Here is a 6,000-nt window from a genome sequence, read left to right as displayed (position 1 = left end):
ACTTGCACGTTCGTAACAGTTTTTACCAACTTCAAGCTGTTCCTCCAACCGGCAGTGGAGAATGAACTCAGGCTGGCCCCAGCTGACTGCGTAAATCTCTGGAGTGTGAGCTAACAGCCAGCAGCCTTGGCGGAAAACTGTGTGAAAACCACATCCCTGTGTTGGAAAAACCTGACAAGGGAGTTATGCGAAGCCATTGAGAATCCATCTCTGCCAGCAGAAGCAACTGAAGGAGGAACAGCAGAATTAGCAGACATAGCAAGGGAGAAATTAAGAGATGTCATATAAGAAATAATATTCATTGAACAAGCGTAAGGCTGAGAAACATTTTTCTAAGAAAAAGCCTTTGTACTGTCTTTAACGTGCTGGCGTGCAAGGCAAAGTGACACTTTCTTCTGCAGAAACCTCTGGGGTTTTTAATTGTAACCTTCAGTGTGGTTTCTTGTTCATGTCTGAAACCGAAAAATCAGAACTTCTAAGAAAGAAACCACAATGTCCACGGTTACTCCTTCCTGCTCCAAATTTATTCAAATGAGCTGTGCCATCTGCTGGCAGACGGGAAAGCTGCAGGCGGAGCAATTCTCTTCTCTCCCAGTCGCTGGTGCAAGCAGTCGGGATGGAGACACCGGGCATTTCCTGTGGATTAGGGACCAGCTGGCTGAAACGCTTCGGGCTACCTACCCCAGCCAGGCACAAATCCCTTGGAAATGCCTATACGGCGGTTAATATAAACCGAAACAGGCTGGGGGCGGGAAGGAAAGGCTTGAAAAATCTGCTGTGCTGCTTGGTGCTCCTTGCCTGCTTTTAATTCTGAGCAAATGCTCAGTCTCCTGAGATGCAGCTCCACAACAATAAGACCTGACTTTATCTTCGCGCAACAGTTCCTGCAGCAGAGCGGGATGGGAGCAGCTTTTTGATTTATTGAAGAATTTTCAAGGTTAAAAAAAAAAATCACCTCTTTCAAGAACTCAAGTCTTTTCAAGCTTTCCACCCTCCACAGAAGTGCACAGCAAGCCCCCCAGAACGACTGCAATTGAAGCCAAACCACAAGACAGTCCTTTCCTTCTTGTGACAGACAGCTGCTCCAGCAGCACTGGCTGCTTTCCATGAGCAGAGGGAATAGTAGAACAAGGTGCTTTGATCAGATAATGAGACAGTTTGAAGCATCTTCAGTAGAGTGTTGTGGCAAAGACGGGAGCATCAGAGCTCTGATGCCTTAATACAGGCCTGAAACAGAGAAGAGATGACTTGAAGGTCAGCAGTGTTCAAGGCACATAGGCTTGTGTGGAGTTGATGCTCCTTCTTTGTCCTCTCTCTGTTGGAGATCCTGGCCAGAACTGGCCAGCACATCCCATCCAGAATGGATGCAGACCCCCCGGGCAGGACAGGGAGGGGCTGGGGTGCTGAGCTGGATGGCGTCTGTGGATGCAGCTGGAGGACACTTCCAGTCCTCACACTTGAAGATTAATAAAGAAGACTTCCTATTCCTATTCAGTCAACACTGAAGCCCAGTCCCACTTCTCTCACCAAACTAGACACTTAGAAATAACTGCCTGGAGCGGAGCTGGGGCAGAACACTACTAACGCATTTCTCAGTTCTGGACCCAGGTAGAATTTTTTTTTGCACCTGTTGCTTCTTTCTAGGATGGATGAGCTCCTCATGCACACTCTCTTACCTGGATCCAGACACATTTTTGGCAGCTACCTTTACCTTTTTCTCCCCCCCCCCCCCCTTTTGCTATTTTTACCACAGAAGTGAGGGAAACTAGGAGGTTTCCCAGTTTTTTTGTCACCTCCTCAAAACAGAAAACCATTATACAACTGCTTGGTGGAAAGTGCACCAGGCAATGCTGCAGACACAGACACTATTCTGACATAAGCATAAAGGCCACTTCATCTTTGTTTTTCCCTGATGAGACTGGCAGCTCGGCATGGGAAGGACTCCCTCTATGGACGCTACTTGGCACAATGGGGCTTTGAGCACAGCTGGACCCAGGGCAAGCAACCATAAAACAAATGATAATAAAACAGGCAGGGAGAAATCTTTGCCGTGCTGCCCTGCCTGCTTACCCGACCCCGGTGTACTCTCACATCCTTAGGCATTACTTCAAGAGCAGATGGTGCTCTGTGGTAGAGCAAACGAGCAATTATCCTCCTGACACCCTGCAAGGCCTCCCCACATGCGATTGCAAGAAGTTACTTCACCCCAAGCTAAGAGCTGTTGTCTGGCTTTTCAGCATAATTGGATGTAATCAAGTTTAATTTGGTTGGTGCAGTAACTCTGAAGACTTTTGTAACTGGATTACTGTTGGCTCAACGGTCATGTGCCATTATATCTGCTGGAGAAAACAGAAGCCAGAATAAAAACAGATGCTTTCCCCCTACTCCTCCTTCCAGTGACACCCCTTCAGGATATGAGCTTGACCTGTACAGCCAATATAATGAACTAAAAATTCTATTAGAAGAAGGAAGTCATTGCTGTTGTATTATGTCCAGGCCTCTTCTACAAAGTGTAAATTACTTAGAATATATACCTCTACATTTGTTTACAATTGTTGACCGTGCACAGCTTAGAGCTAAAACTACTGGAACACAGACCTACTATGCACGTGAGCCTTTAGAATTATAAACTAAACAAACTATATATAACTATACAAGTAGGGAAGCTAAGACCATGAGCAGGAGTGAGTGGCTGCTGAGGATGGACTCGCCAGGTCCTATTTTCCACTCTTCCTATTTTCTCAGCATCTGAGAACCAGGAATATACAGAATGCTGTGTCCACAGCAGACCTATAGCTTTACTGCAGGTAATCTACAGGTGAGAAAGGGGCATGTGGTATATGTAAGAAAGCCAGCAGCATAAAGACCTTATTTTCAGACCCCCCCAGCTGCTACCAGTGTCAGGTCATGGAAGAAGCATGTGAAAGCCATCATACTTTAGGTCAAATTTTGCAAATTCAAGAGCCTGTTGTCTTTTTTACTGCCCCTCAAATGCTGACAGTTAAGATACACCGATGTACTCCCAAAAGAAGCTGAGCCCAGGCAAACAAAGACTGAAATAAAGAAATATTTTTGCTTTTTTAACAGTGAAAATAATCACTGGAGAAGTGCATGGAGGGGAAATGCCCTTGTGGTTTCAAAGCATTTTAGCCCATCTAGAGTGTATTATTATATTCCTGGCTGAGATGTTGACTGCATTTTAAACAGACATCTCCTAGAAGTCTAAAGTGTAAAGAGACTTTGCTGAGATCAGAGCAAAAGCTGCTCTGCAGTTGCCAGTCCCAAATGCTACACAGCAGCCACCCTCCCAGTTGAATGCTGTTAAGCTGTGGTTGCAGGCATATGCATCTTTGGTTTTGACCAGATGGCTATTTTAAGTTTCTAATGATCTGGGAAATGAACACTTCATAATGTTCTATCTCACAGGGTTTAGCACAAACTTTCCTCCTTTTATCCATGGCAGCACTGTTACAGATGGTATTGGATCTCAATTAGGGACCGGAGTAACGCAGTGCTAAAAACATCGTGTTTTAGCATGCACTGCAAGGACATGGCAACATAATCCTGCCTGGCAAGTCATCCATCAAGTTCATTAACAAACAGGCCCATAAAATTTGTTAAATACTTGAACCTTATACTTCCTAAATCACCACGAACACTAATAATTTATTAATGCCATTAGTAATAAAGGAATTTGAAAGACTGTTTGAAGCCACTGTGTAAACCAGGTCCTTGGATTTGATTTGTGTGGTTATTCGAGTTTTGCAGGTGGCAAAGTTCAGCCCTGTAGGGTGATCTGGAAAAGCACCAGCCATGCACGTTTACAGAGAAGCACCTGAAGCACGCTTTTCCCAGAACTCCAGCTGCTGTGCAGAGCCCCATCTTGGCAGCTATGACGCCACTTACGCGCTGCTGAGCCAGCCTGAAAGCACATGGTGATTTATTTATACTAAACAGCTGCAGAGGTCATTTCAAGTGCTTCACAGAGATGCCATCATGTGAGCCCAACCTGCCAAAAGGAGACCTCCTCAGTTACAGTGATGACAGAATCTCTGCAGTAGGTAAGTGCTCACAGCTGCATCTCCTGGAGCTGCAAACTGGCTACCAGTTGAACACTGAGTTTCTGTAACTTCATGCAGAAATGGGAGAAACCTGTTCTCAACTCTGACAGGGCAGCCTGGAAATGGAACCCTAATCCTTACTCTTGCTTCCCTCCACAGCCTCTGGCAAGTCCCTTCATCTATCACTGACCTGGAGTGTCCCAGGTGTGTGAACAGCCCTGGCAGCACTGACACTGAGAGGTCAGTCAGCCTTTGAGCTGGCTGTGGTGGGAGTTCAGCTGTCTCCTGCCTGGATGTGCAGCCCATGGCCACAGCATTCATCAACGGAGCAACAGCAAAGCTGGGGGACGAGCAGAAAATGGGAGACTTGTGTCTCAGAAAAATATGGATCATATGCCTGCTTCACACAGCTTTAACCACAGTACTGAGCACAGGATCTTCAAAGGGCCATCAGAGATACTGGAATTATTGCTCAAAAATCACTTTGAAGGTAAAGACACCATGGAAGTATTACCAAAAAACATTGCATCAGTGAAGTGTAATTATTTTCCACTGGAAATATAGCCTCTTTTTGAAGCCATGACAGATAGTAGGGAATAGTTCCATACTAAAACTTAAATGTTTACATGATTACCAAAGCCTCCTACCAGACCACACTGATTTTTTTCTGAGCAGTTTGCATACTTTTTTGCCAGCAACCTGTATGATCAGTGACTTCCAAAAAACTCTGAACTCCATTCTTTCAGCATGAGTAGCAGTACATTAACCTGGTGAAAATAGTAAGACACACAGATATCAATGAAGAGCAAAGTGGAAGATGAAGCCTTGCAAAGAAAATTAAAAATCTACTCTTTAGGCTGCCTCAAATTATTCAGAAAAAAAAATCAATTGTAAGAGTAATAAAATTAAACAGCAGGATTGCTATCTCTGAAAGGCCTCGGGACATACAGGGATAGATAAAAATCACTGAAGCACAGTCTAGGATCTTAGAAATGCCAAAAATGCGTTTGAAACCAGATCAGTTGCAAACATCCTGCCTTGTTTCTGGCGTGGCAGTGCACCCAAAGGCAAAGAGATGGAAGTCTTGTGAGCAGGCGCCAAGGAGGGATTTGGTTGATTTGGGTCACTTCCACGCTTCGGCCACACATCTTCCTTAACCTTGGGCAAGAAGATTAATTGCTCTGTGCCTCAATTTTCTGCAGTAAAATAGTGTCAGCAATAAGAGCTACATGGATTCTAAAGTAATTTCATCAGTATTTCACTCACAATAGAGCCTACAATTTCTGATGTAGCTGGTACGTGACTTTTAAATGGCCATACAGTCTTGTCCCTCTCTGGCCCTTTATCTGAAAGCTCTCCCTTTACAGCATCTTTTCTGTACACCTTGTGCAGCAGACACTGCGGCACAACAGCCATAAAACAACGGGAGCCATAATTTCTTTGAACTCTGGGTCAAACTTGTTGTTAGCCAAGTCTGTAAGAACTCATATAGTAAATTACACATGTCTCTTTATCAGCAGGATCATAAAATAAAACTTTACAACCCTTCTGAAGGTCATGGCTCTGCAACAAACAGTAAGCAAAAACAATAAATTCACCCCCGAGACCACCATTTTTGTGGCTTGAGCAGCTTTGGATAGGTCTGAGGAAATTAGAACTCTGTCAATCTTTATACAAAATCTTATTTCTCCTTTGGACCCATCTCTCATTTGTCCCTAAGTGTAAGGTAAAGGCTAAAACAACAGTCATAATGGCTGTTACTGGTTTCAGCTACAGCAAAGCCATGTTTATCTCTATACACATATTTAATGGAAACAATGACAAAAGTGTTTCTTGGCAAATTAGCCCCCCTTCCCCCCGGAGGAAAAACACATCTATAGGCTATTCCCAAAACAATCAATATTAGTCCAGCAAGCAAAACTGTACTTTACGTTTCCCG

Source organism: Camarhynchus parvulus, chromosome 1, assembly GCF_901933205.1.
Source record: "Camarhynchus parvulus chromosome 1, STF_HiC, whole genome shotgun sequence".
In the NCBI taxonomy this organism is placed as follows: Eukaryota; Metazoa; Chordata; class Aves; order Passeriformes; family Thraupidae; genus Camarhynchus; species Camarhynchus parvulus.
Note: the sequence above shows the minus strand (reverse complement) of the source record.